Below are 25,013 nucleotides of genomic sequence, written 5' to 3' on the forward strand. Positions count from 1 at the left end.
GCATACCCATTTGTCCTCTAAATTTTACATGAAGGATATTGGTGCTGCAAACTTTATTTTGGGCATGGAAATTAAATAAGATCGGGTAAAGAGGAAGATTTGGTTAAATGAGATGAATTATTTCAAGACAATATTGCAGAGGTTTAATATGAAAGATAGTAAATCAGTGAAGGTTCTTATTGCTACAAGTGTAAAGTTATCTATAGAACAATGTCCCAAGGCACAGGAAGAGGAAGAGGACATGTCCCATGTTCCATATGCAAGTGAAGTTGGTAGTTTGATGTTTGCAATGGTATGTACCAGACCAAACATTGCACATGTAGTGGGAGTATTGAGTAGGTTTATGTTCAAACCATGAAAGAAACATTGGACAACAGTAAAATGGGTTTTTAGGTATCTTTGTGGCACTAGTGATTATGGTTTGTGCTACCAAGGAAGCCCATAATTAGACGGACTGTTGGAAATTCAACTTTGTTGATGCTAACTCGGTTGGATATCTAGATTAGAGAATATCTAAAAGTGAAATGTGTTTAACCTATTTGGAGGATCATTTAGTTGGATGAGCAAGCGTGAATACATGGTAGCCACTCATGGAAGCAAGGAATCAATTTGGTTGTAGAGTTTGTGTTTAGGTATGGGGTTGGTACAAAAAGCTATAAGGATAGATTGTGATAGCCAAAGTGTAATTTTCTTGGGTAAAGAACTTTGATTATCATTCGAAGAAAAAACATATAGATGCTCAGTATCACTTTGTGAGGGATATGGTTGAAGACAAAAAGGTGTTATTGGTAAAGGTAGAAACATTGAATAATTTTGTATATGCATTGCAAAGTTTGTAAGCACTTAGAATTTTTATTGGTGTAGAGAAATAATGGGTGTTGTGGCCCTGTACTAATGGATGTCTATTCTTGTGGCCCCCTGTGTGCAAATAAAACATGAAGTGGGAGAAATTTAGGTATGTGTTGTATTATTTTCACAACTAACCTCAAGCACTGTTACATTACATTGGGCGTAGCACCCCGAAAAAAAAATAAAAAAAAAATGGGTGGATCCAAGGATGGTTGGGCAAACCCAAGGATGGTGGGCGGACCCAGCCATGGTTTTGTGCATGATGGTTTTTCCCAAGGTAATTTTGAGGTCAGGTCAAGGGAACTACAACTATGTTCCAATCCAGGGTTAATGGATTGGGGGTTTATGAATGCTTTAGTTGTATATAGTGTATTGAAACATTAAAAGGAATATAATGAAAAATCAATCTAGTTTTCTTGGTTTTGTGTTCCAGGAGAAAAAAATCTATGTATATTTTATGTTTTCACCATTGTATATTTTATATTTTTAAGAATTCATTTGCAGGTAATTTCTATGCAAGGTTAAAACCTTCAATCAAAAGACGTGATAGAACCAGTAAGTAAATACAAATAGAAATCATAAGAAGACTATTCGAGTGTTTGTAGAAAAACTCTTACCATTACATCTTCTTGAGTAATTCCATGAATGTCACAGATTGCCGAGATCAGTATGTTTCTCTGGATCAAGGTCACCATCTCCGTTGAATACAAGAAGCACTCTAATAGGTAATAAAGTAATATGATGATGTTCACCTTCTAGTGAAAGTGGGCTTGCTCTAGCCCTTCTTCTTGGAATTATTTCATCTTGTCACCTTCTTGGTTCTTCTATTCTTTCTTCTCGTCTTTCCTCTCTTATTTGTTCTTCCATTTCACTGTCACTTGAGGGATATAAGAGGGACAACAATTTTCTAGAGGGACACCAATTTTCTAGAGGGATTAGTCATTTCTTATGTCACTTTCTTTCTACGAATTCTTGTGAAAGGTCCCTAAAATTTACAGGACTTGTCCAACTTAAAGTTTATTTTTGTCGTAGATTCACCTATCAGGATTTTGGGTGCAAAAAATCATTCTCAAGCTAAAACATCCCAAGATCTTTCAATTTCTTCTCTACTTCTTGTTGTTCACAGGACAAGATTGTATAATTGATTCAAAATGCTTATTTGATCATCAAGTTAAATGAGAATATGAGGTTGGATAGGAGAAGTTTAAGTCGTTTGTTGCTGAGTGAATATCGATTATTCATCCCAAGTATGGTCGCCATAAATGTTGATATTTATTCCGATTAAGGGGAAAATTCAACCTCCTAGGGCTTGAAAATAAGTCCCTCTACATTTTTAGAATTGTGGTACTCCACTTTATGAACACACTTAAGAATTTGAAATAGAGTTGAAACATTCGAAACATGCACCTATGAGTGGACCAGGTGTTTTCTAAAATATGCAAAAAAAGGAAACAATAAAAGATATAAAGATCAAAATTTAAACATTATATCCTTCAATTCCATCACAATAAGACCATATCATTGAAGCATATCAAAGGCCAGACATGAGATAATGAAGTTTAGATATTAGAGGGATAAAAAATTATTTCATTCATGTAATATCATAAAGATCATAGGAAAAACATTCATGAGATTCATAAAACTTCAAATAAGTTTTTGAATCACAAATGAATCACCTTCCTGAAAGGGAGCTCTCTGCGAGAGTAAAAAATATTACAAATTCAAGTTTTTAAAGTGTTTGCTGCCTAAAGAGCTCATCAAAATCCTAATACTTAATCAGAAATGTAAATGTATTTCTTCCAAGGGGGACTCGGATTGGGCTCTCATGAACCATAACATAAATAAGGTACTTGGAAGAAAATGAAGAATTTAATCGACTTAAGTGATGGATACACAATAAAGAAAGTTGAAAGATCAAATACTAATAAGAAGAAAGGGGATGCTTCAAGAATTAAAAAATACTCCCAAAATGTGGAAGGATGGAGTATCTATGTTATTGAAGTTTATCCTACCTTTTATTGTTGATGTTGATGTTGTTACAATACCTGGTTGACAGTTAATTTATATTGATGATTTCTTGGAGGGATTTCTTTAACCGTTCTTGGATATAATATTTCATTGGAGGGGTAGTAATGTCCATTTTGACATGTTGGTTGGGTACCTCCTCAATTTCTTGATCCTCCTCTTGTAATTGCACACTAGACTTATCTCCATTAACATTAATAAGAATAACCAACCACTTCTTAATTTCCTCCTTAGTAAAATCAAGTATATTGTCAAATTATGATCCCATTGAATCCTTTACATCATTTAAATCAATTTTCAATATGTCTTTGGGAATCAAGCCAAAGTCTCTTGTCATGCAGGGATCACGCAAATCATCAACAATTTTAATTGACTTGAAAAAGGCATTACTCTTATCATTTACCTTGACACATTCATAATTAATATTCTTTAGTATATTGATTTTTGAAAACCATCCAACTTGGATTTTCTTTAGTCATTTAGTCCCAAGGAGATTTTGTTGAGATCTTTGTAGTCTGAGTGAATTGACCTTCTAAATAAAAGTAGATAAATCATTATCTACGAAATTCCTATCATGTTCGAAGTCTTTCTTAACCCATACTATAAAGGAGGTAATTATTTGGGCTATATATCTTAAGTGGGAAGCTACTTCCCATGCATCTTCAATTTTTTTTAATATTTTACTTATAATATTGACAATATATGATTTTACTCCAATTAGGAGGTGGGCCACCTTTTTAACTCTATGGGGTGTATTAAGGGTGGATATTCCTGATGTTGGTCCTTGTATGGCGAGAGGAGACATGAACATATGAATGCGATTATGAGCTTCTTTTAGCTCTTTGATTCTCTTTTTATTTTTCTTCTTCTTGCTCCATGACAGAGTGATCCATTGCTTCTCCAGTGGTTTGATGTAATTTCATGAGCGCAGTGGCTCCAACTTTAGAAACATCAATGTCTATTTGTGTTTGACCCATTACTCTTTAATTTTGACCTTTAACCCTTTCAATTTTTAACTATTTATTACTTTTATCATAACTTGCATTCTACAAGGTGACAAGGTGATAATAAAAAGTAGTGTTCTCCTTAGCGATCTCTTCCATCATTTTTCGATTTTTAGCTAATGAACAAAAACCCAATTAGGTGGTGCAATTCTATCAAATTCGACGTCCATAGTTTTTTCCACTCTTGGTGTTTCCTTCAAACCTTTGACTTTGGCCAATTGAGCAATGTGCAAACTTTTTGGGGTGAATTTGGGAGGGTAATTTTCCTCATTTATGCAACCCAAGAGCATATCATCACTCTATATTTTACTTTAGGTAGTGTTTCTCTTCCATTGAGTCAAAGACGAACTCGGGTGAGTCTAGGGTGTGGAGGTTCGAGGTCGCTTTGTGAGCTTTTTCACTCTTTTCTTATATCTTCCTCCCATGCATGTACTAGTTTCTTCAAGAACTTATTCAATATTCATTGGAAACTCTTTTTCTCTCGATGGGCTGGTGTGACTCTCTTCACTTTATTATGCAACTCTTGTAAATATATTGTAATATCTAACTGTAGTTAGGTGCCTAGAAAATATACCTTCTGGATCAAAACCTTGAACGACTTTAGCTTCACTTAAATTAATAGAATTGAAATATTGGGAAAAATTTATAAGGTGGGTCTCATATTTTACAATCACCTCTCCAATAGTAAATGGCAAGGAAATGAATTTATTTCTCTTTTTCCTTTCAAATAAAATGAACCTTGAGTGATATTTTCTACAAACTTTAGCAACAAAATACTTATCTACAAAAAATTTGGGTAGTAGTAGTGGCTTATCTTAAAATCCATATATTTGAGTCATGGTATTATTCTCTCTTTCTTCATGGATTCTTTTGTCCCACATGCAAGCTTGAGCTTGTCCTGATATTCTGGTGTGCTCTTGTTTAGTCATGATGTAATTGACTTCCTTCACAAAAAAATCTTAAACTTGGAAAAAATGAAAAGGGGATTTGTGTTTCCACAATATTGGATACCAGAATTGAGTTGGTTCCTCATTTGGATTGAAATAACCCTTATGGGGTAGGCTGTGAAAAACATGGATGGACATAAGAGCTATTTTAAAATAGGTCATCATAAAGAATTTGTGGGTCTTGGACAAATTGACTAAATAGAAAGCTAACTCATTTGAAATGAGGTCAACCCAGTTAAATAGAGAATCAAAATGTGGAATTCAAGACATTTGTTTTAATTTCTCACCCCATCATGACGAAAAAAATCAAGAAAAGTCTCTAAAAGGCTCTCTAAACAAAGAGATATCTAGAAAGAAAATATTAGAAGGAACCTAAGAAGCTGACAAAATGAATTCTTGAATGATGTTCATCCTGCCTGCTTATGACTCCAAGAAATTATCTACTTATGAAAAATTTATTAACTTATTTGGATCTGGTAGTTTGAAAATCCTTCCAAATTCCTTGGGACTGAGAGAAATTGGGTTCTTCCTCACTCTTAGAGTGATTGTTTTCGTCCTTGGATCAAAATTATTTGCACAAAGATAAAAAATTTCCTTGAAATCAAAAACTTCTAGAACACATGCAACATTCGCCAATACACTCATCCAAATCTTGTTGTTGTTATTATGCATGATTATGAATTTTACATACCATTGGTATGCAGTTGACCAGTGAAATTTTTCATGTTGATGGGAAATTGAGTTAAAGGTATCATCGCAAATGTCTTCTTTCCTTCCTCTGCCAACCAACTCCCATTTGTACTTGGAAATACATGGTTAATTTCTAACGTTCTCAATGCCACTTAGCTGTAAATTACTCTTTTTCCTATATAACCACTAGTTGTCACTCCCTTGCGTGTGAACTTCATTAGGTGGGACAAATTAATTGAGTATAAAATTAACAGATTATAGACACTATATATGGGAGATGGTGGAGATAAATATCAAAATTATAAAACCATATCGTCCATTTAATTTGGAAGTTGATCCTGTTAGTGCCTAAATCTACCTCAGGCTGAGAAAGGTAGGATCTAGGGTAACATCAAACCACGCTTAATCTGGTAGCTAGCCCTACCAGGTCAAGAAATGGCTCTCTCCTCATCAATCTCAACGAAAATTTATCAAGGAAGGCTTGAGATGACTAATGTAAAGACTAATTTTAGGCTAGGTATATGTTCAGAAGAGTTTTTATTGAATTTGATGATGTTTTGTTGGCTCAAATGTGAAAGGAAGATTTGGGTCCGGGGATTGAGGTTCAGTTTTGCAGAGATCTCTATGGGGCGAGGTAGGAAAATGGTTTGGTACTTCAAATTGAGTGAGATGGAGAGCTTTTAGACTGGTGAGGAGTTGAAGAGGGCATGAAATTCTCAGGGATCCTCTTCAAACAACTGAAAACATAAATAACTAAATAAACCCTAGGTAGAGCACTGCAAATCAATGAATCCTGCCTTTATCCTTGTTTGATTTAGTTAAGATGAAGCCAAGAGAGATGATGGCATTAATAAAACACATGTAAACTTACAATTACAGAAGGAGACACAATACCAAAGAAATATGCCACAAGAACCCCATAAAGTGCTGCAAACCCTGGTCTATTCCTTTGCCAAACTACTAAAATGAGTATAAAATGAAGCTCCAAGCTTTCCCAAAAGTCCAACCCTTGCCAATGACTAAAAAATTACAAGATATAGGCAACCAACAAATCATCCTAGCCTCTAGGGGTCGAGCTCATATGTTTAGGAGATGTTCCAAAAAAATCTAAACTGAGAACTAAAAAGTAGGTAGTGGAACAACTTGCCTCTAAAACCTAGGGAACTGATTCATTCAGTTGCAAACTACCTTTCGATGGAAGAATCTACCTCTATGAGTGAAAATTTAGCATAATTACATCAAAATCCATCAAGTGACATTAAATTACATCATGAGTTTGACTATTAGAAAGAGAAAAGTCAAACTTTGAAGAAACTAGGCGAGAAACAGAGTTTTTTGGCCAAAATGAGCAAATTTCCTCCTATGCGCCGTGCTGATTTCCCTATGCGTAGCACCTTTTTGCAGCTGATTTTGGAGGCCTTCCCGGTGTCCAAATTTGCTCCAAGTGGGATTTTTGGAAATTGTTTCCTGTCTACTTTCCAAAACAAGTGGAAGTTATGAATTTGGCCTCCATTTGGCCCTCCAAAACTAAGTTCTCCCAACACTGCTTCCTGTGTGTCCAAAAAGGGGCAGAAAGGTCATTTTTGAGGTGTTTTTGACCTTTTTGGAAGCTCAAAACCTGTCAAAATTTCTTGGCCATTTGTGGGCATTCATATTTTTCCATGAAAAATCTAGAAATGCTGAGTTTTCCTCAAAAGGAGGTCCCTAGCAAAAGCACGCGCCAGGTGGCGCGGCGCATCAGGCAGAAAAACCTGTTTTTTAGGCCAAAAATTTCAAAATTGCAAAAAGTGTCCCAAATTTCTTGAAATTTGGGCTGAGTGTCCTTCATCAAGTGCTGTGTTGGGCCAATGAAGCCTCAGCCAAGATCTGAAGTCTATCTTGCTCTTTTCGCTTCCTCGATGCCTTCTTCAACTTGGCCTTCAAAATCCCGATTCTTGCTTTGCACACCTTGTTTCTCGCCAAGTAATGATGGGCCATGTGCCTCAACATAGTTTTCTCTCTGTTGGCCTTCTCTAGCATCTTTTCCAAGTGGATATTTGCCCTCTCAAGCCAAGATTCATGATCAGCATTGATTTCTTGTTCAAGTGGTGTGAGCTTGACTTTCCTCCTCTTGGCAGCTTGTTGGTTTTCTCGTATGTTTTGTAGCTCCATAATGGTTTGTTGATCCTCTAGTTGTTTGTTTCTTTGCTCCAGATATTTGATTATCCACTTGGCTCTTTCTAGGTTGAGAGACAAATCATGAATGTCCACTTGTTGCTCCTGAATGATCTCCTTGAGCTTTGAGCTTTGTGAGCCCAAATTGGTGTCATCATCCTGAATAAGAATGAAATCTGTCTCCTGCCCTCCTGAAGGCCCCTCATCATGTAATGGCTGCTTGCCCTTGTCCTGTACCTGCTCTACTGATGGAGGAAATGAGACCCCTTCCACCCCGGGTGGAGATAATACTCGTTTTTCCGCTGCAAACAACCTTCTAGTGCCCTTTTTATAGGTGACAAATACTGGCACACTAGTGGTTTGTGTCTCATGAATCTCCTGCTGATGTGAAGGTCCTCCTGCCTCATGAAAAACTACTGGGGGTACTTGAGGACCTGTGAAGACCTCATGTGAAATGAAATCCTCCCATGAGATGTTCTGTAAACCAAGCTGATGCAAGACCACAATTTTGATTAGTGCAAAATGATATATATTGTTATACTGCTACTGAGGAGGCTTCCTATGCACTAAGGTGGTCATATTCTCAATGTTTTGGCAAATAAAATAGGGGAGATTCATCATTCTCACCTTAGTGAAGTGCATCAACAATCTGATGTGATAGGCATATAGGCGAGAAAACCGGCCCTCACAGCTAAAATATTTAATCATGAGTTTCATCAAGGGAGCATATGTGTCCTTTAGATATCTGAAGGGAAAAAATCTACTGATATGCCTCTGATAACCAGCCTTGATGCAAGGCTCATAATGCTCTCTATCAATCTGCTGCCTTTTATTCTACTGCTCACCAACATTTGGAATGCCAGTTGCTTGAGAAATAGTCTTGGGTGTCAAGGTGAATGTCACACCTGCCAAAGTGACTTGACCATTATGAAGATGGAGCACAAACAATCTGGCAAACTCATGATGGTACTAGACTCTCTCTCCCATCTCACATAACAGATAACAAGATTGGTGTTGAAAGCATGTGACAGCAAGAGGACAGGCCAGCAGCTCGGCAAGTGAAGTAGGCTCTTCTCGTATATGTTTACCACCCTTGTAAGGTCTCCTTGGTGCATGCATTTCTCTAGAAGAATCACTGTGTGTCTCCTCATTTCGATCATAGGAAGGATCTGACTACGTGTTTGCCAATGTTTGAGTTTTCTTTGATGAGTATGAAGATATTTATGGTGTCTTTAGGTTTTTGCTGTCAAGGATGAGAATGTATGAGGGACGGTGGAGGGAAAGTGTATGAGGGGTTTTGGGAATGGGTTGATGAAAATGTAATGAGAGGGAGAAAATGAATGAGGGAATGAAAGAGTGAGGGAGTGAGAAATTTTGTGGAGTTAGCAGCAAAAAACACAAGTTGTAAACCCTATGCAATTGTTTTTGACAAAAATTGCAAGGAGGTAGGGTTTCAAGTTTTTCTCATTAAATCACCATAAACACCAAGAGAAACTCATTCACTGATCATGGAGGAATGTTTGACTTACTTGAACAACTGAAGATTGAGCAAATTTGGCAGTTTGGGAGGTGGTTGTGAATGAAATCGGCTTCCAAACCCTATGCACTGCACCACAAACCCAGTGCACCGTGCCACATCAATGTGCCGTGCCTGTGTAATTTTTACACTGAAGAGTGCGGCCCAATGCACCACGCCCACGACCCAATGCGCCACGCCCACGACCCAATGCGCCGCGCCCCTGAAATTTGCCAAAGTTGCTGCGATTTTGCTCTTTGGCTTCAACACAACCTTTCTCTTGTTCACTCTTTCTCCTTTAGATGCAAATGAACTCTTTAAACATAACAAATGGTTTATATACAAAGGATTTTAATTTTTCACTTATAAAAACCCACTTTGTAATGTTTGCCTTTGACTTGCTTTTAAAACTCTGTTTTTGGGCAGTTTGCTTTATTTTTTCCTTTGATGAATTGAATGCTTTGAATTTTTGTTTGCCTTGTAGGTGATGGAGTTGTAGAGGCTTGGAAAGGTGACTAGGGTTGCCACTGAGGTTATTACATATGAAAAAAAATGAAATTACATCAAATTTATACATGAAAACATAAAAAACTCTGTTTTTCCTCAAAACAGGGTTTTGAGGAAAAATCAATCACTGAGCATGTGATTATGGAAATTATTGTTGCTAAAAATTTATTTGACCTCCTCACACACATGTTGACTGTTATTGAGCATTTTGAAGACCTTATTGACGAAACCCTAGACCTAATGAGACTTGAAACCCTAAAAAGATTTTTGCAGATTTAAAGACAAAAATTGACTGTAGATGAGCTAAATGAATGAAAATGGGCCAGCACATGAGGGAAAATGTATAATAAGCCACTACTGTCAGATGATCCATGACCCTAATGGAATGAAGCTGATCGGGTGAGACGCGTAACATGCAATGCAACAAGAGAATTTGATCACTGATGAAGGGATGAAGATACCGACACTAACATTGGCTCCAATGGGGATGGTAGCTCCTTAGAGGTGCCAAGAACTACAGATCTCTGGGAAAGCAGGTAGTGCCTTCGTCCATTGGGCTATGGAGTCAATAACTTCCACAAACCAAAACCAAACTCTTGACTCAATTTCAGGACTGAAATCTGACTCAAAACTGACTCAATTTCAAGATTGAAATCAACTGAAAGACCTGACTAAAACAATCCAAACCAAAACTGAAATCAAACTTCAGTTTTATAGCCTTCACCTCAGGCCCCAAACTGAATGAATGATGACAGTACACACTTGCAATGAAATAAAATAAACCGGTATGTACAATGATACATATGACAACAGAAAACATTTCAGAAATAGTACCGTTTGAGTAGCCGACCATTGACCGGCCCACCTAGACAATCTTCTCCATTCATTTCTTTCAGAAGGAAAGCATTTTGGCCTCGATATGTAGCAATTCTGAAAGGTCCTTTCCAAAGATTCTCAAACTTGCCATGCTTACCTTTATCTTTGTTTCTCGCATCCCATTTCAGCACTATGTCTTCTATTTGAAACTTGTCCGCCTTTGCCTTTCGATCATATATTTTCTTGATTCTCTCTTGCAGCCTGAAAGTGTTCTGAAAAACCTCCTCTCTAGTTTGCTGTAAATGGATCATTTGATTGATTCTTCGCTACAAATGATCATCCTCACTGCCAGCTTCCTGCAGAAGTTTAACCACCGAGACTGCGAAAGAGGTTAGGAATACTGTGTCAACACCATACACGAGCTCGAAAGGGGACATGCCTATAGATTTCTTTTGATTTACTCTGTCTGCCCAAAGTGCATTAACCAAATTTTTGTGCCAACTCTTCTTGTTCGTTTCCAGCAACTTTTTGATAATATTGACCAAGGATTTATTTAAGGATTCTGCCAATCCATTGCCTTCTAGATAATATGCAGTTGAGTGCCCCAAGGTAATTTGATATTTATTACAAAAGTCAATCATTCTTTTATATTTAAAAGCTGCTGCATTATCAGTGATCAGCTTGATTGGACAGCCAAAACGAGACAAAATATTGTTTTCAAGAAATGAAATGATTACCGAATCAGTGGCCTGCCTAGTGGGAATCGTCCATTTGGTAAAATAGTCTGTCGCTGTGAGGATCCACTTGTGCCGTGCTGAATAAGTAGGATGAATCTCGCCAAGGAAGTCCAAACCCCACTACTGAAATCGAGCACTTGCTTCAATCGGCTTGAGCAGTAAAGGCTGCAATTTTCTCCTACCTTGAAAAATATGACCTTCGTGGTAGCTTGTAACAGTTTTGTACACATCAACAAAGAGAGTTGGCCAATAATATCCCGCTCTAAAAATTTTGTTGGCTGTTGTCTTCTAGAAAAGATGACCTCCACAATCTCCCTTGTGAAAGTCTTCCATAACCTGTTTTTCCTCTTCTTCAACTAAACAATTGAGCAAGACACCACTGGGATCTTTCCAATAGAGTGCATTATTCATGATACAAAACTTGGCAGCCTTTAATTTCAGGGTCCTACTTTTGTTCTTAGCCATTCCAGGTGGTGGTGATAGATTTTGGAGCACATAAACAATGTCCGAATACCAAGGAGAAAGAAGAAAAATTTCTGATACCTAAGCGGGCGAACTTTCTTCATCTTCCTCGGACATAGCAGCAATGAGATTAATGTCCAAGGCATGCAAATTTGACTCAGCCATTAGTTTGGCCAGCCCCTGTCCTTTGATGAGCTTTGTTGGTTTGATTTCCACGTCATATTCCAACAAAGCAGCGATCCATTTGCCTCATCTCCCTTCTGGATCTGTTTGCACTAAGACATCTTTAACAACAACGTTAGGGACATAAGCAAGGATGTGAGAATGCAGAATATAGACTCGAAAATCTTTCAATTCCTTTACCAAAGAAAGAGCTTGCTTTTCAATAATATTATACTTTAAAGCTGCATCCCTTATGGTTCTGCTGAAAAATGCAATTGGTTTCTTGAGCTGGTCTCTTTTCTGCATTAAGACCGCTGCCATTGTATGATCCAAGGCAAATGAAAACAAAATGAAATCTTGAGTATAATCCGGGATGATCAAAACTGGAGCTAAAGAAAGGGCCAATTTCACCAAATTGAAAGACTTAATTGCTTCCTCGGTCCACTTCACTACACTATCTTTCTTTAACATGTTTGTGATTTCCCTTAAATGTTCTGCAAGATTGGGCACAAAGCGACGTAAGAAATTCATCTTACCATTGAATGATTGGATCTCCTTTTTACTTCGTGGAAAATCAATCTTCTGAATGGCTTCCACTCGAGATGGATCAATGCAGATGCCCTCCTTTGATATAATATGACTAAGAAGCTTGCCTTCATCCATGGCAAACAGACTCTTCTTTGGATTGAGAGATATACCATACTTTCTACACCGCTGAAATACAATCTTCAAATGATAAAGGTGCTCTTCATCTGAATTAGAAAAACTGTCAAATCATCAAGATAAACAACTAAAAAGACATCTTTTTCATTAGCAAATGCAATATCCATGGCCCGCTGAAAGGTCGCACCAGCATTCTTCAATCCGAAAGGCATCTTGGCATAATGGAAAGTTCCCCACAGAGTAGTGAACGTTGTTTTATCTCTGTCATCCTCATGGACTAGAATTTGGTTATAACTGGAATAACCATTGAGTAGCGACATGCGGGATGCTCCAACTACTCGTTGAAGTATGTGATCCATCTTGGGCAATGGATAGTTATCTTTCAAAGATACTTTATTCAGATTTTTGAAATCAATACATAATTGAATCTCACCTGTTTTCTTGCGCATGGGCACCAAATTTGAAATCCAATCTGAAAATATTATGGGGACGATTATACCAGCTTTGTACAATCGATTCACTTCCTTCTCTATTGAGGGCAACAACTTTGGATTTATTCTTCTTAACTTCTGTCGAAATGGCTTTTGATTTGGCTTGATCGAAATTATATGCTGAATTATGCTCGTATCATATGCCTTCAAATCTGAATAGTCCCATGCAAATACATCAATAAATGAAGATAATAAACTAATATACTTTGCTTTTACCTGTGGAGGCAACGCCTTTGATAACTTGACCATTCTAGGATTTTATGTTGATCCAATGTTCACATCCTCAACTCCTTTCTCGATTGGCAGCAAGCTCGGTTTTCGGGCTACATCATCTTGATCGAACAACTCCTCTAAAGGTATTAGACCTTTAGGAATGACATTGTCTTTGAGCTGCAAAACTTCCATCTGATTGACTTCTATATCTACTTCACCATCATCATGCTCCCCATCGATAGAAGTGTCTTTGAATTTACCTTCATTTTGCATAAATTCTTCGATTTCTTTATCATCTTGAAACACCTGCCAATACCTTTGATTATCAGGGATAGTCGGGCGATGTTTCACATGAATCTCAAACTTATTGTTTGAATTCATTGAAATTTTCAAATTACTTGCTACTATTGCAAGTGAATCTGCAATAACATTCTGAACACGAGGGACACATGTCAAAGTGTAATCTGGAAACAATCTCAAGATATCTAATACTGCATTGCGGTAGGCCCGCATTCGAGGATGCTTAGCTTGGTATTCCCCTTTCACTTGCTTGATAACTAACTCGGAGTCGCCATAGACTGAAATTCTTTTAGCATTTAACTTTCTAAGGATTTTCAAACCAACAATTAAAGCCTCATATTCAGCCTCATTATTTGAACAGTCAAAAGCCAATTTATACGAACAGACCCTTACATTACTTGGCACTTTGTTTGGGGAGAAAACAGGGCTGTGTATCCAAATTCCAATTCCAGCACCTTCCCTTCCTAATGTACCATTAAAATCCATGCTCGACAAGCCAGTGTCGTCCTCTTCCAAATGCTGAAATTCTGTTTGCTCTTTTACTTTTCCTTGTTGTCCATCATTATTTTGCTGTTGTCGGAAGGCTGATTTCTCAGCAGTACTATCAAGTCTTTGTCTTTCTTGCTTTAAGACCTCTCTGAAATTTTCAGTGATCTCTGGAATGTCTTCTACTTCAACTACTTGGCTATTTACATCATTAAAGCTATCAGAATATAAAACAAATGATTCTAAATCAGTATGTACATAGTTGATTGGATGATTTACCGGTTTCTCCTTGCTAGTGATCATGTACTTCATCTTTTGCTCCCAGTATAATTTCCTCATCTGACCGAACACGGGAATAGTAGCATAGGAGAAATCAAGCTACAATGTCCCTTTAAGTTTTGCTCCCCAAGATCTGGAAAGAAGCATGCCAAATCTAGGAGGAATATCTGCCACAACCACATCCATCAAAACATTTTTCACTGGAATCTGATCCAAACTGACCACCAAATCTTTAATAAGACCAATGCATCTTACTCTACCAGAATCGAAAGATTAAAGGTCATGATACTTTTTGGTTATATCCAAACCCAATTTCTCCATGATTGCCTTAGGCATGAAATTATGAGAGGCTCCAGAATCAAACATAATGTTGTGTAACACATAGTCATGCACCCTAAGGCTGATGTAAAAAGGAGCTACATCACTATCTTGAGACTGACCTTCCAATGCTGGACCAAAGATCAACTCAGGTTGATCATCCTCCACGTTTACCATATCAGATAATGGATCTAAATTCAAAATCTTAGACACCTGACCTTTATAGTTGTTATTCTTCATCAACTCAGTCAAAGGAATAGATACTTTTAACTTAGCAATTTCATTTTCTAAGTTAAAAACTGACGTTTTCTCTACCTCTTTAGCTGAAACATCCTTCTTTTCAGTTTTCTCCTTTGATATACTTGGCTGATTTGATCTTTCATTTGCTAATGGTGTTTTACTGGTGGTAGGATCAGCTATCTCTTTTCCCTTTTTCTGCACAATGAGAGGATCATTCTTTGGCGGTGTCACCTCCTTCCTTTTCTGAATTGGATTTATGGGTACATCTCTACTCCTAAGTGAATATTGTCACTGCTGGGCTATCAAATCATTCATGTAACCCCTCTGATATTCATCAGACTCTTCTTCAAGAACTGTTTCATTTGCCAAGATGAAATTTTCATCCCTTTGTACAACTGGGCTCTCTGAATACTCCTCATCTTCAGTGATAAAAATTGGCATATCATCAGGTGTAAAGAAATGATTCTCCTCTCCAATTACATTCTCCTCATCATTTGATTCTGGACCATGTACAAAATTCTACTGTAAGGGTGTCTTCACCTGCTGCTGTGCCACTTGGTCTTGTGCTCGTTGCTCTCATTGCTTGATTCTGAATTGTGGTTGCTGCTGACCACGGAAGTTGGGATTTCTGACTTGTGCTTCGGGCTTATCAATTGTTAACCTGTCAAACATCTTCTCAATCTTACGGAGCACTTGATATGAAGTGGAAGCCTCTTCCTTTATCGTTACCTTCTTTTCAGCCTTTGTTCTAGCTCTCTTGGCAAGCAGATTTGCTTCAACGCTGACTGCAATTTTCTGCATGTCTTCCAAAGTGGCCGGATCTCTTTCTCTTAATTGATAGGCCATATTAGGATCGAAACCATTAGGAAACTTAATCAAATCTAGCCCCATAGGTGGCTTTATATCAGTAGGAATTGCATTGTAAACAATATTGAATCTAACACAATAATCTTGGACACTCTCACCAACATTCCTCTTGATGTTTTCATATTCGGAAAGAATTTGAAGAGGGTTCTTCTTTACCTCCCAGCAATCCAAAAAGTGTATTTGAAGTGCCTCCAATGAATTGATTGTTCTAGCTGGCAATTCTCTAAACCACTTTCTGACCTCACCTCCAAAATTTTGCACGAACAATCTCATTGTTACATTTTCTACATCGATCTCGTGGAGATCAAAGAAATCTGCCATCCTATCCACATGTTGCTGAGCTGTGATACCTTGAGGGGTACCATCAAACAATGGAATTTTGCTTTGATAATCAGCAGGCATGTCATCCAAGTTTTGAGGCAACACAAGGGGTGCATATCGGGTAGCCATTGCTCTAGGTGGATTTACGACTGGTCTTGGGGATGTAGGAGGGGTTGGAGTAGCTGATGTATGAGGTGTGGATGGAGGTGAAGAAATTTTTGATGTTTGAGGGGTAGAAGGAGTGGATGGAGGTGACAACACTGCAGATTTCTGATCAGAGATGGAAGGCTGCACGGGAATGGTGGGAATGAAAGGAGGTTCGGTAGGAATTTCTGAACTAGACGCAATAGCAGATGACCCAAGAGTTGCAGATGCAGACTCTAAGAATTCAGGAATGTTTGTAGCCACAATGGAAGTTTGAAGTTTCAAAATATAATCGTCAATTGATTTATTGGCCTTTTCAGTTTCAAGATCTTTGACAAACTCTGGATTTAGGATAGTAGAACCAACAACACTTTCAAATTTGGTCTCAAACAATGACAGATCAAAATGTTCGTCAAACTCAAGATCTTCAAGATACTCAAAAACAACAGGACATGAACGAGATTTGAACACAGGAATCACAGAACTTTCTTGACGAAGGATTCTCGGAATAAGATTGGGATTTTCATACACAAGAGGTGGATCAGGATCAGGATTTTCTCTGGTGTGTCGTCTGGAAGCTAGTGTGTTGAATTATTCCCAAAAATCAAATGGAAAAAATCAACTTATTCAGCCTATCAACTTCTAAACTCATCATCCAAAATTCTAGAATTATCTCATGTACTGGGGCAATTTGCAAGTCAGATGTTTCTTTTATAAGACTAGACCGGAGATTGACTGAAGCAACTTTTATCTACTTATGCACTCACAAAGAAATGTGTAGTTCGAAGGCTACCTGGCATAACTTTAGGCTTCGTCTGTAGTTTATAAAACGAAGAACACTAGAAAACAAACAATCTCTTCCCCAGTGGAGTCACCACTATGTTAGTGCCTAAATCTACCTCAGGCTGAGAAAGGTAGGATCTAGGGTAACATCAAACCACGCTTAACCTGGTAGCTAGCCCTACCAGGTCGGGAGAGGGCTCTCTCCTCGTCAATCTCAATGAAAATTTATCAAGGAAGGCTTGAGATGACTAATGTAAAGACTAATTTTAGGCTAGGTATATGTTCAGAAGAGTTTTGATTGAATTTGATGATGTTTTGTTGGCTCAAATGTGAAAGGCAGATTTGGGTCTGGGGAATGAGGCTCAGTTTTGTAGAGATCTCTATGGGGTGAGGTAGGAAAATGGTTTGGTACTTCAAATTGAGTGATATGGAGAGCTTTTAGACTGGTGAGCAATTGAAGAGGGCATGAAAGTCTCAGGGATCCTCTTCAAATAGCTGAAAACATAAATAAATAAATAAACCCTAGGTAGAGCACTGAAAATAAATGAATCCTACCTTTATCCTTGTTTGATTTAGTTAAGATTAAGCAAAGAGAGATGATGGCATACATAAAACACATGTAAACTTACAATTACAGAAGGAGACACAATATCAAAGCAAGATGCCACAAGGATCCCATAAATTGCTGCAAACCCTGGTCTATTCCTTTGCCAAACTGTTGAAATGAGTATACAATGAAGCTCCAAGCTTTCCTAAAAGTCCAACCCTTGCCAATGACTGAAAAATTACAAGAGATAGGCAACCAACAACTCATCCTAGCCTCTAGGGGTTGAGCTCATAAGTTTAGGAGCTCTTCCAACAAAATCCAAACTGAGAACTAAAAAGTAGGTAGTGGAACAACTTGCCTCTAAAAACTAGGGAAGTAATTCATTCAGTTGCAAACTACCTTTTGATGGATGAATCTACCTCTATGAGTGAAAATTTAGCATAATTATATCAAAATCCATCAATTCACATTAAATTACATCATGAGTTTGACTATTAGAAAGAGAAAATTCAAATTGTGAAGAAACTAGGCGAAAAATATAGTTTTTTGGCCAAAGTGAGCAAATTTCCTCCTATGCACCACACTGATTTCACTATGCATAGTGCATTTTTGCAGTTGATTTTGGAGGCCTTCTCGGTGTCCAAATTTGTTCCAAGTGGGCTTGTTGGAAAGGTCTGCCTGTCTACTTTGTAAAACAAGTGGAATTTCTAAATTTGGCCTCCATTTTCCCCTCCAAAACTGATTTCTCCCAACACTACTTCCTGTGTGTCCAAAAAGGGGCAGAAAGGTCATTTTTGAGGTGTTTTTGACCTTTTTGGAAGCTCAAAACCTGTCAAAATTTCTTGGCCATTTGTGGGCATTCATATTTTTCCATGAAAAATCTAGAAATGCTGAGTTTTCCTCAAAAGGAGGTCCCTAGCAAAAGCGCGCGCCAGGTGGCGCGGCACATCAGGCAGAAAAACCTGTTTTTTAGGCCAAAAATTTCAAAATTGCAAAAAGCGTCCCAAATTTCTTGAAATTTGGGCTAAGTGTCCTTCATTAAGTGCTATGTTGGGCCAATGAAGCCTTAGCCAATATCTAAAGTCTATCTTGCTCTTTTCGCTTCCTCGATGCCTTCTTCAACTTGGCCTTCAAAATCCTGATTCTTGCTTTGCACACCTTGTTTCTCACCAAGTAATGATGGGCCATGTGCCTCAACATAGTTTTCTCTTTGTTGGCCTTCTCTAGCATCTTTTCCAAGTGGATATTTTCCCTCTCAAGCCAAGATTCATGATCAACATTGATTTCTTGTTCAAGTGGTGTGAGCTTGACTTTCCTCCTCTTAGCAGCTTGCTAGTTTTCTCGTATGTTTTGTAGCTCCATAATGGTTTTCTGATCCTCTAGTTGTTTGTTTCTTTGCTCTAGATATTTGATTATCCACTTGGCTCTTTCTAGGTTGAGAGACAAATCATGAATGTCCACTTGTTGCTCCTGAATGATCTCCTTGAGCTTTGAGCTTTGTGAGCCCAAATCGGTGTCATCATCCTGAATAAGAATGAAATTTGTCTCCTGCCCTCCTAAAGGCCCCTCATCATGTAATGGCTACTTGCCCTTGTCCTGTACCTGCTTTGCTGATGGAGGAAACGAGACCCCTTCCACCCCGAGTGGAGATAATACTCGTTTTGCCGCTATAAACAACCTTCTAGTGCCCTTTTGATAGGTGACAAACACTAGCACACTAGTGGTTTGTGTCTCATGAATCTCCTGCTGATGTGAAGGTCCTCCTGTCTCATGAAAAACTGTTGGGGGTACTTGAGGACCTGTGAAGACCTCATGTGAAATGAAATCCTCCCATGAGATGTTCTGTAAACCAAGCTAATGCAAGACCACAATTTTGATTAGTGCAAAATGATATATACTGTTATACTGCTGCTGAGGAGGCTTCCTATGCACTAAGGTGGTCATCTTCTCAATGTTTCGGCAAATAAAATAGGGGAGATTCATCATTCTCACCCTAGTGAAGTGCATCAACAATCTGATGTGATAGGCATATAGGCGAGAAAAATGACCCTCACAACTAAAATATTTAATTATGAGTTTCATAAAGGGAGCATATGTGTCGTTCAGATATCTGAAGGGAAAAAATCTACTGAGATGCCTCTGATAACCAGCCTTGATGTAAGGCTCATAATGCTCTCTATCAATCTGTTGCCTTTTATTCCACTGCTCACCAACATTTGGAATGCCAGTTGCTTGAGAAATAGTCTCGGGTGTCAAGGTGAATGTCACACCTGCCAAAGTGACTTGACCATTATGAAGATGGAGCACAAACAATCTAGCCAACTCATGATGGTACTGGACTCTCTCTGCCATCTCATAGAACTGATAACAAGATTGGTGTTGAAAGCATGTGATAGCAAGAGGACAAGCTAGCAGCTCGGCAAGTGAAGTAGGCTCTTCTCGTATATGTTTACCACCCTTGTGAGGTCTCCTTGGTGCATGCATTTCTCTAGAAGAATCACTGTGTGTCTTCTCATTTCGATCATAGGAAGGATCTAACTCCATGTTTGCCAATGTTTGAGTTTTCTTTGATGAGTTTGAAGAGATTTATGGTGTCTTTAGGTTTTTTCTATCAAGGACGAGAATGTATGAGGGACTATGGAGGGAAAGTGTATGAAGGGTTTTGGGAATGGGTTGATGAAAATGTAATGAGAGGGAGAAAATGAATGAGGGAATGAAAGAGTGAGGGAGTGAGAAATTTTGTGGAGTTAGCAGCAAAAAACACAAGTTGTAAACCCTATGCAATTGTTTTTGACAAAAATTGCAAGGAGGTAGGGTTTCAATTTTTTCTCATTAAATTACCATAAACACCAAGAGAAACTCATTCACTGATCATGGAGGAATGTTTGACTTACTTGAACAACTAAAGATTGAGAAAATTTGGTAGTTTGGGAGGTGGTTGTGAATGAAATCGGCTTCCAAACCTTGTGCGCCGTGCCACAAACCCAGTGCGCTGCACCACATCAATGCACTGCACCTGTGTAATTTTTACACTGAAGAGTGCGGCCCAATGCACCACGCCAGATGGATGCACTGTGCCCACGACCCAATGTGCCGTGCCCTTGAAATTTTCCAAAGTTGTTGCGATTTTGCTCTTTGGCTTTAACACGACCTTTCTCTTGTTCACTCTTTCTCCTTTAGATGCAAATGAACTCTTTAAACATAACAAATGGTTTATATACAAAGGATTTTAATTTTTCACTTATAAAAACCCACTTTGTAATGTTTGCCTTTGACTTGCTTTTAAAACTCTGTTTTTGGGCAGTTTGCTTTATTTTTTCCTTTGATGAACTGAATGCTTTGACTTTTTGTTTGCCTTGCAGGTGATGGAGTTGCAGAGGCTTGGCAAGGTGACCAGGGTTGCCACTGAGGTTATTACATATGAAAAAAAAATGAAATTACATCAAATTTATACATGAAAACATAAAAAACTCTGTTTTTCCTCAAAACAGGGTTTTGAGGAAAAATCAATCACTAAGCATGTGATTATGGAAATTATTGTTGCTGAAACTTTATTTGACCTCCTCATGCGCCTGCTGACCGTTATTGAGAATTTTGAAGACCTTATTGATGAAACCCTAGACCTAATGAGACCTAAAACCCTAAAAATGACTTTTGCAGATTTAAAGACAAAAATTGACTGCAGATGATCTAGATGAATGAAAATGGGCTAGCACATGAGGGAAAATGTATAATAATCCACTACCGTCAGATGATCCATGACCCTAATGGAATGTAGCTGATCAGGTGAGACACCTAACATGCAATGCAACAAGAGAATTTGATCACTGACGGAGGGATGAAGATACCGAGACTAACAGATCCACATTTAATACCCTTGATATTGGTATCATAAGCGATAGGGAAATTTATGAAGTGAAATAAATATTATGCTAAAAAATCTTTAATTATGACTAATGGTGTATAGGAAATCAATAATGTGGAGAGGGGGAGGGTGAAAGAAATGGTATGTGCAAAGTAAGTAATTGTGAAAATAACATTTGTGTGGAACGAAGTGTTGCGCAGAACAAAGGTGTGCAAGGAGCAAGAGGTGACGAAGGGGAAAAATGTGTGGGAGAAAGGATGTGTGGAGAAAATGCTGTGAGCTTCCTTCCGCACACATGAAATTTGGGAAAGTATAAAACACTTAAGAGAGTGCAATATTGAGGGTCAAAGGGAATAAGGAAAGGAAATATACAATAGTCTAGATGTCCCCAATATCTAGATATCCATGCATCTAGAGTTATTTTAAGTGTGATCAAGACTGATGAAGAATGTATATCCTATATATCTAAATATCTTAATATCCAAGCATCTAGCTTTGTTGTGGTATACACAGAGGTGGAGTGATTTATATGTTCCACATATCTATATATCCAAATATTTGGGCATCTAAGAAAACTAAATAATGAATTTAAATAAACATCCTAATGCCCAGGGGCCGAATGGGTAGAAGGTGACGGTGGTGGAATGTAGCATATGAAGGAATACTGATGGAAAAGTTATGCAAAATAAGGAATCCAAAAATTTTCAAAACACAAGTGTTTGGCCAAAAAGTATAGGTTTGGACCTAGGTTCCAATAAAGGAAAGCACATGGGGGACACATGGAGTCCACGTGATCAAACCTAGGTCAAGTGGGGACCAGAGGTGTAATATGGCATGATTACACATTATATTGACATGACAATGTGGACAAGTCAAGATGCCTATGTTGATGTGGCAAGTCAACATGGCATGTTGACATGGAACAATTGTTAAAGGATTTGATGTGGAAAATGATTTGGCTATCGACACTGTGAATGACATGATGAAAAAGAGTTTAGGATCCAAAATTTTGGAAAAATGATGTTTTTAAGGATTCTCTAGATATTCAACTTAGGATTTTAAAAGTTTTTAATGATGACTCACACTGACAAGAATGATGACGTGGTCATGTAGGAGTGTTGGTTATAATGTGGAAGGCCATGTGGGTAGTACTGGGAGGATGACATGGAACCTATGGAAGTGAATTATCTAGGAATCCAAATGTTATATATATATATATATATATTTTTTATTTTTTTTTATTTTTTTTTTTATTTTTTATTTTTTATTTTTTTTCTTTTTTTCTTTTTTGGTGGTTCACGGTAATGTAGGTTTTAACCTCATACATAAATTACCTACATACGAATTTTAAAACACAGAAAATAAAAAAATGCGAGAGCATAACACATAAAACACATATACACAAAGATTTTCCCCCAAAACAGGGACTACCAGATTGAACTTCCATTATGTTCCTTTCAATGTTACAATACATATTTATACATGCCGAAGCATCCAATACCATGGACCGAAAACCATCGCATCCAAAACCATGGACCGAAAACCATCGCGTCCAAAACGATGTGCGAAAACCATGCACAAAACCATAGGTAGATCCGCCCAACCTAATATAGGGTCCAAAGTCTATATAGGGTCGTGGAAAGAATATAACACAACCCAACACACAGACACCCACGGTCATTGGGTGGCCACTACGTCCACGGAAATATCTAAGCTTGATCAAGGGTATCAAGGCCTGCGACCAATAGCTAGGCCTAACCCCAAGGGCTTCAGGGAGAATTGACCCTGTGACCTCCCGAACGACGAGGCACTTATTTGACCAGTTAAGCTAATCCTTGGGGCTGCCAAATGTTTTTTTTATAATTAAAACGACCTTATGAAAACTTTACAAATAATAAAATTCTACATATTCAAATATCTAGATATCCGACCCTAACATTTTTATTTAAATAAATTCATGAAATAATTTAGATAAGTAGATCATAGATATCTGAGAATACAGATATCCAGATCTGGATTTTTTTATTAAAATGATTTAATGGGATCATCCAAATATATAGAAGTCCAAATATCTGAAGGTCCGTCCCTTTTATAAAAGGGATTAGTTGAAATCACCTAGATTTAGATATGACCTCGCAAGATGATGTGACCATTTATAGACATGCCGTTATATGGTGGTGACACATGGGTAGAACAATGCCATGTGTAATCCATGTGTCAATTACTAATGTGGAAGAATCATTATGGTTGTTTATGTGGCACTAATAAGGGTAAAAATTCTGAGGGCCAAAATTTCATGTCCATAACTCATAATTTATTAAAATGTATATCATTGGAAATATATTGATGAGAAAAATACAATGGTGACCTCATAAAAAAGGTTTGATATGGTTAAAAGAAAAGGAAATTTGGATACCACACCTCCACAAAGTAACATTAGGGGTTGGACATGTACACTCTGTACACTTAGAAAGGCTTAAAGAGGACCATATGTGTTACAAAGTGGTATCAGAGCTAAAGTTTAGCACTTGAGCTATGCCATGAGGTGAATGGGATCAAAAGAGAGGGTGAAATTGGTCATTCATAATGATAAATTCTATTTTATGCAAGAAATGATTGTTGTAATGAATCGTTAAATTTAAATTTAAGTAGTTTTGGGGATTTACTTCTCAATTGGAATATTAACCAAGATTTGAGTGTGACTTGATACTAAATTAGAGCTTTAATATCAAGGAATTATAGGCCAATGAATATAATTCCAAGGCAACAAGTTATATAGAAATTAAGTTATTTTAAATAAACTAACATTATGTTTTTTTCAGCACATAAGAAGACACACAACAATAAATAAATCATTACTAGTAGCAAAGTATAACATAAATGGGGGGAACCTCATACATAAAAGATGAGGAATTAAATTAGAGTAAATTTGTTGAACCCCTCCAAATTTGGTAAAGACAATAATAAATTTGAAGGACTCAAGAGTTACAAGGTGGATAATGAGAGGCTCATTAGAGTCCAAGAGAAGCATACTGAGATAAATGTAGTGCTATTATAGATCCTATCTGATATATCGAAGTATTTGTAGAATGGAACAATTGAAAGAAATAAAGCCCATTAGAAATCCAAAAGCATCGTATAGCTACCATCAACACAAGGAAAAGTTCATAACAAAAGAGGCACATGAGTGCCAAGAAAAATATATATAATTATAATAGGTCAATGAATTCTTCTAGTGTAGAGACAAAAAGTTTTGAAAGTTTGTCTAGTCATGATGCTAAATCAAATTCCCACAAGAAGAAGAAAATACATTCAAGAAGTTCCCTACCTAAGAATTTCAAAATGGCAAACAAACTACCTTTGATGGTGAGATCAAGAAGGGAAAGGAATCAAAGACATGGGTGTTAGCAATGAAGTATTTCCAAGTGACTAATTACCACAAAAACATGAAATCCAGAGTAGCCATATTTAACTTGAATGAAATGGCTTCCATTTGGTGGGAAGATGTTAAGAATTTCAAGGGGATAAATGAGACAAATCTAACCTATAGACAATTTTAGAGATGTTTTACAAAAAATTATTTATCTAAGAAGTACTATGATGGTGAAATTATAATTTTTCATGAAC

This window comes from Pinus tabuliformis, chromosome 1_2, assembly GCF_031772625.1.
Source record: "Pinus tabuliformis cultivar Carrire ecotype Pingquan chromosome 1_2, CPIR1, whole genome shotgun sequence".
Classification (NCBI taxonomy): domain Eukaryota; kingdom Viridiplantae; phylum Streptophyta; class Pinopsida; order Pinales; family Pinaceae; genus Pinus; species Pinus tabuliformis.